The 13,555-nt window shown below is 43.5% G+C and overlaps 1 protein-coding gene and 5 non-coding genes across 7 annotated transcripts in view; all 6 read right to left on the bottom strand.

Annotated features, from left to right (window-relative positions):
* spag17 (sperm associated antigen 17) overlaps positions 1-13,555 on the bottom strand; it is an 88,132-nt gene that overhangs the window by 52,996 nt on the left and 21,581 nt on the right. The window lies entirely within an intron of this gene.
* On the bottom strand, positions 2,269-2,339 carry trnag-gcc. Its single transcript has one exon. It is a non-coding gene; the product is annotated as a tRNA-Gly (tRNA).
* Positions 4,539-4,609, bottom strand: trnag-gcc. Its single transcript has one exon. It is a non-coding gene; the product is annotated as a tRNA-Gly (tRNA).
* On the bottom strand, positions 7,187-7,257 carry trnag-gcc. Its single transcript has one exon. It is a non-coding gene; the product is annotated as a tRNA-Gly (tRNA).
* trnad-guc lies at positions 8,718-8,789 on the bottom strand. Its single transcript has one exon. It is a non-coding gene; the product is annotated as a tRNA-Asp (tRNA).
* trnag-gcc lies at positions 8,916-8,986 on the bottom strand. Its single transcript has one exon. It is a non-coding gene; the product is annotated as a tRNA-Gly (tRNA).

A 13,555-nucleotide genomic window follows, 5' to 3' on the forward strand; every position in this document is an offset into this window, starting at 1 on the left:
ATAATATACAATATATTTTTTGGGTAAAAAAAAAGAAAAAAATACTGCGGTGTGGGTGGATTGGGATGAGGGGCGCTTGTTTTTCACTCGGCTCCTCCCGTTTTGCCAGTACTGTGGTATTAGTGGTTTAGGAAGAGGGGAGTTTTTCACAAATCCAGCGCTTCCTAACTCATGCCTGGCTGTGACGTACATGGTGTGCGGCCGTGAAGCCAGGACAGTAAACAAACATGTCGTCGGTGGTATGGGACTATTTCAAAGTTTCAGAGTTAGATAGTTCGCTTGCTATTTGTATTAACAAATGCAATGCAGAAGTTCCATGAGGAGGGAAAAAGGCAACGAGCTATAATACTTCCAACCTGATTAGTCACCTGAAACATCGCCATCGCTACGATGGTGTGTTAAAAGCGTACGAAGACGCCTGCGCTGCTAAACTAGCGGCGAATCCAAAGCCAGCTGCAAAGGCCACCGGGGCTTTTACCTATCGACGAGGCTTTTGAAAAAGGCAAGAAGTTTGCCAGATTTGTTTGGGAAAATAAATATGGTCACTTTGAAGAGTCAAAACTGTTCTTGGCTTTGTTTTGTTCATAGTAGTAATGCTCATGTCATTTGCTCACTACTAGTCTTTTTTTTACCACCAGGTGTGCAAAAACTACAGGTACATTTAATATATATATTATATTGTTATCGGTATCGGTCTTGAGAAGCAGGAAGTTATCGGTATCGTTATCGGCTTCAAAAAACCAATATCGTGCATCCCTAATTAAAGGTAATTTACAGCATTCATAATTAATATCTAATTCTTAACTGTGAATGGTTTTCATTTATTTAACAATAGAAATGTATTAGTCTGGCCAATCAGAGACTTCAATGCTGAAGGGCCAATGGATCTATGGTGGGGGTCAGCACAAAGGTCAGGAAAACCCAAACATGAAAGGGAGACAACGGATGACTAAGAAACTAGTGACTTGCTCAATTCATTTGTGAGGGATCTGTGAAGAACATGACAACAGCTGCGCAACTGGTATTTTGTATACCAGCAATTGAGGGTGGACACGTTTCCTACCACTTAAGTTTCAAATAATTGCGTTAATTACTTATTGTAAAGCATTTGAACATTCTTTTGTATCACATGTTCATTATTAGGTTGATGTATAACTGTATAGTATCTTAATTATTTAAAATATAAGGTGTCTAAAAATGGCAACCGTATTTTCTGTTTTGGCAACCAAAAGCTGATGCCTGGTTGCCAGCCTGGCAACCACTTTTAAAAGTTAGCGTTGAGACCTGCATGTGCTACCAAGCAAGCGTACTCGAGATTGAGAAACACCCTCCATGTATGATTACCTAGAAGAGCATCAGGACACACTGGGTGTTTCTCAATGTCGAGGACGCTTCCTTGGTAGGACATGTCTTCCGAGTCACTTCCTTCAGAAGCTAGGCAAGAATCCTTCCTGGCATTCGGAAAACGAAGAGTGGAACAGGCGAGCAAGTGTGCAGGTGTGCGTCATATGAGAGGCCCCGCCTTACATTTTTCGCCACAGATTTTGGGAAATTGGTCCGTGCGCAAAGCATTGTGGGGATTTTAAGACCGCGGTGGATACACATGTGCAGCCTCGAAATGTCTCGCTACGAAGGACGCCGGGCTCGGTAGAATTCCAAGGAGCCTGGACATTGGAACAGTCCTTTGGCGGGACTTGATGACGTAGCATCCTTGAAATAGTGGCTCTGGAGCAGCTTTCCTTGACATTGAGAAACACCCACTGTTTTAGGAATATGATAGCTATGTGACAACGATTAACATGATGATTCAGTCTTTATGGAGATAGACATATGACTGTCATGTTTATTGCTTACGCAGGCCTTAGCTAATCTGAACTAAAACATTGAATACTGCTTTGAACCGGTATTCTGCATCTTGTGACTGAATAACACCCTCTCTTGTATGTAAGCATGTCAAGGAAACTGTTTGGAGAACTAGTTTTACCATGCAGCTCTGTATGTGATGACTACTTCCACTCTTGCAAGGATAGTAAATACATGTATCCTGATATTGAAGACCAAGCCGAGTGATATTTTTCTAACAAAAGTCTTGGGTAGTTTTATGAAATAAAAGAAAAGAAAGAGAAGACCATTCCACTCTTAATTAAATGCACCAAACAGCCTGGTTAAATAGTGCACCCTTCACTCGGACATGTCAGTGTCATCATTAAGGCAGTTAAAGTGATGTCGCAGCCTCTCATTCATCCCGCCATGCCTAAAACAATGTGTTGCATTGGCCGGGAATCGAACCCGGGCCTCCCGCGTGGCAGGCGAGAATTCTACCACTGAACCACCAATGCATAAAATGTTTCAAAATAGAAGCCCAGAAAATTGAAACAAAGAAGATGGCTTGAGATCTGACAATAAAGCTGTTGGGAAAATACTGAGTATGCTCTTCCAATATTAGAGTAGCACACGATAACAAAGGTCCTACGTAGCTGTGTATGTAACAAGGGGTGTTTCTCAATCTCGAGTAAAGCTGCTCCAGAGCCACTATTTCAAGCATACTACGTCATCCAGTGCCGCCGAAGTACTGTTCCAATGTCCAGCATACTTGGAATTCTACCGAGCCCGGCGTACTTCGTTTGGAGACATGTCGAGGCTGCACATGTGTAGACTCCACGGTCTTAAAATCCCCACAATGTTTTGTGCACGGACCAATTTCCCCAAATATGTGGCGGAATATGTAAGGCGGGGCTTCTCATGCGATGCACACCTGCACACTTGCTAGACTGTTCCAATCTTTGTTTTCCAAATGCCAGGAAGTATTCTTGCCTCGCTTCTGAAGCAAGACGCTCGGAAGACATGTGCTACCAAGCAAGCGTACTCGAGATTGAGAAACACCCTCCATGTATGATTACCTAGAAGAGCATCAGGACTAGGGATGGGTATCGTTTGAAATTTATCGATTCCGATTTCGATTCCGGTTCTGCTTATCGATTCCGGTTCTTATCGATCCCCCGTTTCGATTCCAAAATTGTAAAATAAAGAGGTCAAACGTTTAGATAACAAAAATATATTTATTCTTAAAAGCTTTAACTGAAATTGTTACTAAAAAATATACATGCAATACAAATGTATTGCACAATAGCTGTGCTTTATTTTAACTGAGCTATGCCTGTGGCAAGCTATTAACAGGCATTACACTTTGCCTTTTCTTTTTCTTTTTTAGTGTAGTGGGAGCCTCACTTCAGAGTGTTTACCGCGACCTATCTTTGGTGTTATGAAGTGACTGAGCTCGTGAAATGTCTACGGGAGGGGCGGGGGAGCATCGCTGCGGGGCAACTGTGGACCTCTGTCGCCTGTCAGCGCAATTTATATGATGCCGTTTAAAAAAATGAAGGGCGGTGCCGGCCGTCAGCATACCGAGCCGGCCGTCAACGGCCCGCTGACGACCGGCCGTTCTGTGATTCTCCAGGTCCGCCCTGTATTCCACCGGGTCACCGCAGCACCGCGGTGCAGACGGACCCGCTGGAATACAGGGTCTACCGCGTTTAGGAACCGTTAAGCAGAACCGAAATTGTGTATTTTGTATGGGTACCCGGTACCCGGCATTTTCTTATCGGTTCTCATCTGGAACCGAGTTTCGGTTCCCAACCCTAATCAGGACACACTGGGTGTTTCTCAATGTCGAGGACGCTTCCTTGGTAGGACATGTCTTCCGAGTCACTTCCTTCAGAAGCTAGGCAAGAATCCTTCCTGGCATTCGTTAAACGAAGAGTGGAACAGGCGAGCAAGTGTGCAGGTGTGCGTCATATGAGAGACCCCGCCTTACATTTTTCGCCACAGATTTTGGGAAATTGGTCCGTGCGCAAAGCATTGTGGGGATTTTAAGACCGCGGTGGATACACATGTGCAGCCTCGAAATGTCTCGCTACGAAGGACGCCGGGCTCGGTAGAATTCCAAGGAGCCTGGACATTGGAACAGTCCTTTGGCGGGACTTGATGACGTAGCATCCTTGAAATAGTGACTCTGGAGCAGCTTTCCTTGACATTGAGAAACACCCACTGTTTTAGGAATATGATAGCTATGTGACAACGATTAACATGATGATTCAGACTTTATGGAGATAGACATATGACTGTCATGTTTATTGCTTACGCAGGCCTTAGCTACTCTGAACTAAAACATTGAATACTGCTTTGAACCGGTATTCTGCATCTTGTGACTGAATAACACCCTCTCTTGTATGCAAGCATGTCAAGGAAACTGTTCGGAGAACTAGTTTTACCATGCAGCTCTGTATGTGATGACTACTTCCATTCTTGCAAGGATAATAAATACATGTATCCTGATATTGAAGACGAAGCCGAGTGATATTTTTCTAACAAAAGTCTTGGGTAGTTTTATGAAATAAAAGAAAAGAAAGAGAAGACCATTCCACTCTTAATTAAATGAACCAAACAGCCTGGTTAAATAGTGCACCCTTCACTGGGACATGTCAGTTAAAGTGATGTCGCAGCCTCTCATTCATCCCGCCATGCCTAAAACAATGTGTTGCATTGGCCGGGAATCGAACCCGGGCCTCCCGCGTGGCAGGCGAGAATTCTACCACTGAACCACCAATGCATAAAATGTTTCAAAATAAAAGCCCGAAAAATTGAAACAAAGAAGATGGCTTGAGATCTGACAATAAAGCTGTTGGGAAAATACGGAGTATGCTCTTCCAATATTAGAGTAGCACATGATAACAAAGGTCCTACGTAGCTGTGTATGTAACAAGGGGTGTTTCTCAATCTCGAGTAAAGCTGCTCCAGAGCCACTATTTTAAGCATACTACGTCATCGAGTGCCGCCGAAGTACTGTTCCAATGTCCAGCATACTTGGAATTCTACCGAGCCTGGCGTACTTCGTTTGGAGACATGTCGAGGCTGCACATGTGTAGACTCCACGCTCTTAACCAGTTCAGCCCTAAGCCTGTTTTTCAGGTCGCAGGCTCGAAAATGACATTCCCAGAACAAATGACCATATCTTCCCTTCTAAACGGGTTAAATTAATAATCTTTTTTCTCAAAGTAATGATAAACCTGTGAGTTGGATGTTGAAAAGTCAGAATCAATATAGATGTTTTTATTTTAAAGAAAATTCAGATTGAACATGGTAAAAATCTGTAAATTATACTGTCCGTCCAAAAAATATTTTGTACTTATAGTGAAAACTAACCTTGGATGATGGGTTAGTAGACTAAAAGCTTTAGGAATCCAAAGTACAACATATAATAAGTACCCTGTATCAAGATTGATGCAAAACAAGTGATATCTGACCTTTTTAGACAGATTTAGCAAAAAAAACCTCTTCTGGGGCCATTTGGGTGAATTTTCCTTATCTCTGGCCCCCCTTGTTCGATTTTGACATGTGACATCTCTTTCTGACCGTTAGAGCCAATAGAATCGAGGGGGAATCGTCCCGCGCACGGTCATGTAAAAAAAATAATAATGGCGTCTTCACCCAAGCAGTTTTGCTCCATAGTGAAGCTGTCTCTAGGTCTGACATCTCAAAACCGAAAAGCAGATTTATTGCTCATGGATTATCAGAAATCATTCAAAGTGACACAGACACATTGGATTAACCTATGGATTAACTTCAGCATCGTTTTTATCGTTTTAATGTCATTGAAGACCACTTTTGACCAGACTACCACACAGGTGAGCCATTTTGCCGTTTTTGGCTAACTAGCTCCATATGTTTTGATGTGTGTTCTTGTTATTATCTCCAAGAGTTCGTATGATTGAGTGATAATGAGGATAACCATCGATTCTGTGTCCCCTCACGATGTGAAACGATGGGTTGAGATGTGCAGCAAAGATAAATAATAAGGTTTTGTGAGTACATTTCGGTGCAGTCATCTGTTAGCATTTTTCGCTCGTTGCTAATTCAGAGGCTCAGCGTTAGCATTGTTTTTTTTTTGATTTTTTTTTTTAAATGATCAGTTAGATGAGTTTCTTTCCGTTACATGGATATAAAACATTCATAGTTTATTAAATGAACATGCCCTCAGACACTGTTTTCTGCAAGATATTGCAGGAGGCCCCCGGAAACGGGGTCTCTCGGGCATAACAGGTTAAAATCCCCACAATGCTTTAGGCACGGACCAATTTCCCCAAATCTGTGGCGGAAAATGTAAGGCGGGGCTTCTCATGCGATGCACACCTGCACACTTGCTAGCCTGTTCCACTCTTTGTTTTCCAAATGCCAGGAAGTATTCTTGCCTCGCTTCTGAAGCAAGACGCTCGGAAGACATGTGCTACCAAGCAAGCGTACTCGAGATTGAGAAACACCCTCCATGTATGATTACCTAGAAGAGAATCAGGATACACTGGGTGTTTCTCAATGTCGAGGACGCTTCCTTGGTAGGACATGTCTTCCGAGTCACTTGCTACAGAAGCTAAGCAAGAATCCTTCCTGCCATTCGGAAAACGAAGAGTGGAACAGGCGAGCAAGTGTGCAGGTGTGCATTGTGGGGATTTTAAGACTGCGGAGGATACACATGTGCAGCCTCGAAATGTCTCGCTACGAAGGACGCCGGACTCGGTAGAATTCCAAGGAGCCTGGACATTGGAACAGTCCTTTGGCGGGACTTGATGACGTAGCATCCTTGAAATAGTGACTCTGGAGCAGCTTTCCTTGACATTGAGAAACACCCACTGTTTTAGGAATATGATAGCTATGTGACAACGATTAACATGATGATTCAGACTTTATGGAGATAGACATATGACTGTCATGTTTATTGCTTACGCAGGCCTTAGCTAATCTGAACTAAAACATTGAATACTGCTTTGAACCGGTATTCTGCATCTTGTGACTGAATAACACCCTCTCTTGTATGCAAGCATGTCAAGGAAACTGTTCGGAGAACTAGTTTTACCATGCAGCTCTGTATGTGATGACTACTTCCATTCTTGCAAGGATAGTAAATACATGTATCCTGATATTGAAGACGAAGCCGAGTGATATTTCTCTAACAAAAGTCTTGGGTAGTTTTATGAAATAAGAGAAAAGAAAGAGAAGACCATTCCACTCTTAATTAAATGCACCAAACAGCCTGGTTAAATAGTGCACCCTTCACTCGGACATGTCAGTGTTTAAGTCAGTTAAAGTGATGTCGCAGCCAATTATTCATCCCGCCATGCCTAAAACAATGTGTTGCATTGGCCGGGAATCGAACCCGGGCCTCCCGCGTGGCAGGCGAGAATTCTACCACTGAACCACCAATGCATAAAATGTTTCAAAATAGAAGCCCCAAAAATTGAAACAAAGAAGATGGCTTGAGATCTGACAATAAAGCTGTTGGGAAAATACTGAGTATGCTCTTCCAATATTAGAGTAGCACACGATAACAAAGGTCCTACGTAGCTATGTATGTAACAAGGGGTGTTTCTCAATCTCGAGTAAAGCTGCTCCAGAGCCACTATTTCAAGCATACTACGTCATAGAGTGCCGCCTAAGTACTGTTCCAATGTCCAGCATACTTGGAATTCTACCGAGCCCGGCGTACTTCGTTTGGAGACATGTCGAGGCTGCACATGTGTAGACTCCACGGTCTTAAAATCCCCACAATGTTTTGTGCACGGACCAATTTCCAGAGGTGGGAGTAAGTCCTACATGTGCAAGTCACGAGCAAGTCTCAAGTCTTGACCTACAAGTATCAAGCAAGTCCCTGTGGTGAGAGTCAAGCAAGTCAAGTCAAGTCATTGCTCAGGTCAAGCAAGTCAAGTCAAGTCATACGAAATTCTGATGAATAAGCCCAGTTTCTGCATTTACTGGGTCCCTGCTCAACCATTTGTGCAGATAGCATGAAGTAGAAAAGATTGGCGATCGCCGATGCTAGCGTTAGCATTTCTCCCCCGGGCTTAAATTGTGTATTATAGAATGATCACACCGGTGACAGTACTCTTCAAAGGGTTCACGAAATATGACTACTACTCTTACTGTTTAACATTTTGGGTTACTTAATGTTACTTCATATTAAGGCTAATAAAAATGACAAGGCTGTAATGCTAACTAACGTGCTAGTTACTAGCTAGGTAGCTAACTTGATCCAGCCACTCCTGGTCCTTTCATCAGACGGGAAGCGAAAGAACGAGCAAGACCCATTGCTGGCATGATAACAACCTGGTACTAAGCACACAGGCATCTTGTTAAAGTTATCTTATCTTAGCCAGCGCCATATAGATAGATTCTATCGCTATGGCGCTGATCTTAGCTATCTCTTAGTGGAGGAAAACAATGGTGACATCACTTACGCGACTCTGGGATTTGTAGTCTTTCTAGTTGCGTATTTTTCATCGTCTTATATTTCAACAGTTTTACGACAAACTTTTTTTTTTACATGGAAATTATTTTTTAAGATTGACAAACATCATATGTGTAATTCATGGCACAATTCAAACGGGATCGAAAGATAAGTTCTCTCTCACCATTGACTTCAATACATTATTTTTCCGAAATAAGGTCCCATGGACCGGAAGTAGATGGGCGTGACTTCGCCACTCTATAGTGCACCCTTCACTCGGACATGTCAGTGTTTAAGTCAGTGAAAGTGATGTCGCAGCCTCTCATTCATCCTCCATATTGCTAAACCGGAAAGCCGTGAATGCACCGGTAACTCTTTAGAAAACCTTTTCTAACCTGTGTAGAAAAATATAACAATATTACAAAAATAATATAAATGTTTCCTCCCCGTCGGGGAATTGAACCCCGGTCTCCCGCGTGACAGGCGGGGATACTGACCACTATACTAACGAGGAAGGGATGAAATCCACTCAGTGCAGTTCCCATTTTATACAATGCGGCGCTGTATCATTAGTTATATAATAAAGTGCATTCATCTGAATGTGTTCTCATTTCATCCCGTCATGCATAAAAGAATGTGTTGCATTGGCCGGGAATCGAACCCGGGCCTCCCGCGTGGCAGGCGAGAATTCTACCACTGAACCACCAATGCATAAAAAGTTTCAAAATACCTTAGACTAAACTTTCCTGGGGAGGCTGAGTAGTGTGATGCCTCTGTAATTGGCACACACCCTCTGATACCCCTTTTTGAAAAGCGGAACCACCACCCGGTCTGCCATTCTTTTGGTACTGTTTCCGATTTCCACGCAACATTGATGAGACGTGTCAACCATGACAGTCCCTTAACACCCAGAGCCTTCAGCATTTCTGGGCGGATCTCATCCACCCCAGGGGCTTTGCCACTGTGGAGTTGTTTGACAACCTCAGTGACCTCCCCCCGGGAGATTGGTGTTGATCCCCCGTCATACTCAAGCTCTGCTCTTAAATTCCTTCTGTAACCAACAGATTCTGCGGAAAGCAGAGCGCATTCTGAACTCTCCAGGTCATGTTCTTTCACATGAATTTCGTCTGTTGCCATCAGGGCGAAGATATGCTCTACCTGCTCAAAGGACTAATCGCTTTTCTAAATCATTCATCCCTTCTGCACTCAAACTTTTAAATTCTTGAAAAGGCTTTTAACTTGATTATTTATTTATGTATTTATTATTGTGATGCTTTGAACTATTTATAGTGTAAATTAGAATTATTCACATCTGTGCTCCCGGGTGTATCTGTGTGTTTTTCTTCTTGTATGTTCCTGCCTGTGTACATGACATAAGCTGCTGCTCATAACCAATTGCCCCTTGCGGGATTAATAAAGTTGTTGATTGATTGCCTCTACCATAGAGGGTGGAGTTGTCGGGTTCAGGAGTTCCTCAAAGTGTTCCTTCCAACGCCCTAACACTCCATCAGTTGAGGTCAACAACGTCCCATTCTTACTGTACACAGCTTGGATGGTTCCCTGCTTCCCCCTCCTGAGGTGTCGGACAGTTTTCCAGAACAACTTTGGTGCTGCCGAAAGTCATGTCTTCTCCGAACTTCTCCCACACCCGCTGCTTTGCCTCGGCCACGGCTGAGCCTGCTGCCCTTTGGGCCTGTCGGTACCTTGCAACTGCCTCGGGAGTCCCCCGGGATAACAAATCCCTGAAGCAGGGCTCGACATTATAATAGACCTATCGCTAAACCACACCCCAAATAGAATTTGTCCAATCATATCACAGCGAAAATCCCTCCTGGCAGAAAACTCGGACATCACCAGAAAAGCCATTTGTGGGGCGCATCAAACCAAAACCAGACGTCTGTGATCGAAACCACTGTGAAGAGTTCAGTTTCTATGTTTATTATCTAGCTAATATCTGATGGTGAAACGCTGTGTGTGGGGTACCTGTAATTCGGACACCCTGAAAGACTGGATGGAGGAGTATATTTCGTACCTTTTCCGAAGCCCAAAAGAAAACTCGACAAATGCAAGCGGTGGATTATGCTGTGTCGTCGACCACATACACAACTGAATGTGAAGACAATTACCAAGGACAATTATGTTTGCTCAAAGGTAAGGTTAATTCATAAAGACATCATATTTGACGGCATGTATTAGAAACGTAGACCAAACTATTAGTTTGCTAACGATTGACTTTGACTGCCAACTAGCTAGCGTATATCCAGCCCAGCTAGCTAACGTTAGCTGCCAACTTGTTAGCCAGCTAACTAGCTACAGTGTTATCAACATCAACGTTTGCTGTCTGACTTTTCGTCCTCGCTAGTTAGCTGGTGTTTTTAGCTAACTTTGGCTAACTGTCTTTTCACCTCAAAGCACTTCAGAGATGGGAAGCCAACTCTGGAATATCCAGATCCCATCCGGGCTCTCGTGTGGGCTGCTCCGAAAAGACACAGACCCTCACCCAAAAAAAGGTAACGTTACAGTCAGCCAGGTGCATAACAGTGAAAATGATGACCAACAAGGACAGTTATAGTTATAGATTTAATGTAGTGACCACCACTGCTAACATTCAACATCATATTATCATTTCAATGGTTACACAATAGTCACCACTACACACGACAGGCAACAAGATTAGATATTTTATATAAAGAAATACATGGCTACCTTTTTACTCTTGCTTTTAACTGTTAACTTTCATCTGCTGTTGCTTTTATTAGCTCTTGCTTATATTTTAATGTTATTTTAACTTGAACTCCCCCCGCGGCCATTGTCAACAGTCATTCACGGTCGGCTTTGTTTGTCCGAGTTTTCAAAGGGGGCGTGGCTTAGCGATAGGTCTATTGGCCCGCTGGCCCGGAGGCACTATTTAGACACCCCGGGCCAGCATAACGTACTTTCCACTTGCCCGCTCGGGCCACTAAAAACAGTAAGACATGCATTCACATTGTTCTGTGATATTGGTATTTTGACAAGCAATTTTGTTAGATTGTTCCGTTTATTAACGCTACAACATCGCGCTCTACTCTGCAGCTGTTTGTTGCGGAGTAGAGTGCACCTAACCATTCGGCAAAATGTTTTTATAACCACCAGTAACCGGCCAAGCGCCGGGCAAAAAACAGTCCTTAAATAAAAGAAAGTCACCGGAGGAGTTAAAGGAACGTGACAGGGAGTACGAGAAGAAGAAGAGGGAGAGAAAGTTTCAGGCACACTGGCTTGATCGTTGGAGTTGGCTTGAATATGATGCCAATATAAACGAGGTCTTCTGTCGGCTCTGTACATCAATGCCGACCTATGCTGACAAGTAAGTGAAGAGTAGAAAATATTATGGTATATTCGCTGTAGGGAAATGTCCCAGCAGTTTAGGACAAGGAAGGCTAGAGGCTAATATATTATAGCCATTACATGTCTAACTCCTGATAATGACAGGAAGGCAGAAAGCGCATTATACAAATAATAATACTCATACCATAGTGTCACCTTCCTTTTTATTTTATTTTAAAAATGACCACAATATAATTATTTTAATAAACCAAATATGAACAATTGCTTTATAGAAATGTATAGTAGGCCTAGCTAGTTAGTGGCTAGCTAGTGGCTATTTACATATGATATTCAAGCAGCAGATTGTTTTGCTTGTTTAGGGACTCTCCACTCTTCAAGGGCCAGGTAGCAGAACGCTCCACAGGGTTTGACCCGCATGAAAAAAGCACCTCACACCAGGTGTGTGTGAGGAGGCAGAAGGCAGCAATCGAAACACCCGCTGTGTTAGCTGGGATTCATGTTAATGGTGAAATAGATGCAGGTTTCCAGGATAAAATGGAGAATATGTTTCATACAGCGTACTATGTTGTCAAGAAAGAAAAGCCATTTACTGACTTTCCGGACCTGGTGCAGCTCAACAGTAGGACTGGCTCCAACATGACCAATTGTTACTTGTCAGACAAGGCATGTTTAAGGTGAGAATCACAAATACATTAATACTGTACATTCCAAATTTACTATTTAATTAACTTTTTACAATTCCTTCATTATTAATGAAATTCCCTTTTTTTTTACCTTCAGATTCACAATTGATATTTACAATGTGGAGAGGGAGCAACTGCTTTCTGACCTAAAGAATGCAGGCTATATCAGTGTGATGATTGACGGGGCAACTGATACTGGGAACCTTGAGAATGAGATTGTCTATGTCAAGTTCTTCAATAAGGAGAGAGGAGTGGTTCAGTCCTTCCTTGGCATTGAGGATGTCAAACACGCACATGGTGTACTTTCTGCAGTACAGACAGTGTTTGAAAAAGCAGGTCTGGATAACTGGAAGGAAAAGGTGGTTTTCCTATGCGCTGATGGTGCGGCTGTCAATTTGGGGAAGAGGAATGGTGTGGCTGCAAAGCTGAAGGAAGAGATTGGACACCTGCTTGCTATACACTGTGTGGCACACAGGCTGGAATTAGGTCTGGTGGATTCAATAAAAGAGAATCAGAGGCTGAAGCAGCTGCAGGAGGTGCTGCAATATTTGCATCAGCAATACCACTACTCTCCAAAGGCACTGAGGGAGCTGAGGATGCTGGCAGATGCAATGGAGGAGAAGGTCCTCAAGCCTACAAACCTGAAGGGGTCCAGGTGGTTGCCCTACATCCACAAGGCAACACAGATCCTGTGTAATAGCTATGCAATCTTTGTGGCCCACTTTGAGGACCAGGTCAGCCCAGAGAGGACAACCCGACCTTCACCTGCAGTGATGGGAAGGGCAAAGAACATCCTCCACTACCTCAAAAGCCACACCAATGTCCAGTTCATGCACTTCCTGCTCGATACACTGGACTTTCTCAAGGCACTGAGCCTCCAGTTTCAGCAGGATAGTCTGATGCCAGGGGAGGCAGTGCAGTACATTGAGGCCTGCCTCAATGGCCTTACAGAGCTGTGTCTGGAGCCCGGAGAGCAGCAAAGGAAGATGTTGGCTGATGCAATGAATGGCACCTATAGAGGGGTAGAGCTCAAAAACACCACCACAGACACACTGGCTACAGACAGGAAGAAAATTACAGACATGCTTACCAAACATATTGAGAGCCGTCTGGGAGACCTGCTGTCTACCGAGAGCATTGTGCAAACATTCTCAGCTCTTGATCATAATGTGTGGCCAAAACTGGACAACTCAGATGAGTCCAAAGAAGCCTTTGTCCTCCATGGACGAGCAAATATTGAGTCCCTGTGCCACCATTACCAGAGCATCCTGGT

This window comes from Gymnodraco acuticeps, unplaced genomic scaffold (genome assembly GCF_902827175.1).
Source record: "Gymnodraco acuticeps unplaced genomic scaffold, fGymAcu1.1, whole genome shotgun sequence".
Lineage (NCBI taxonomy): Eukaryota > Metazoa > Chordata > Actinopteri > Perciformes > Bathydraconidae > Gymnodraco > Gymnodraco acuticeps.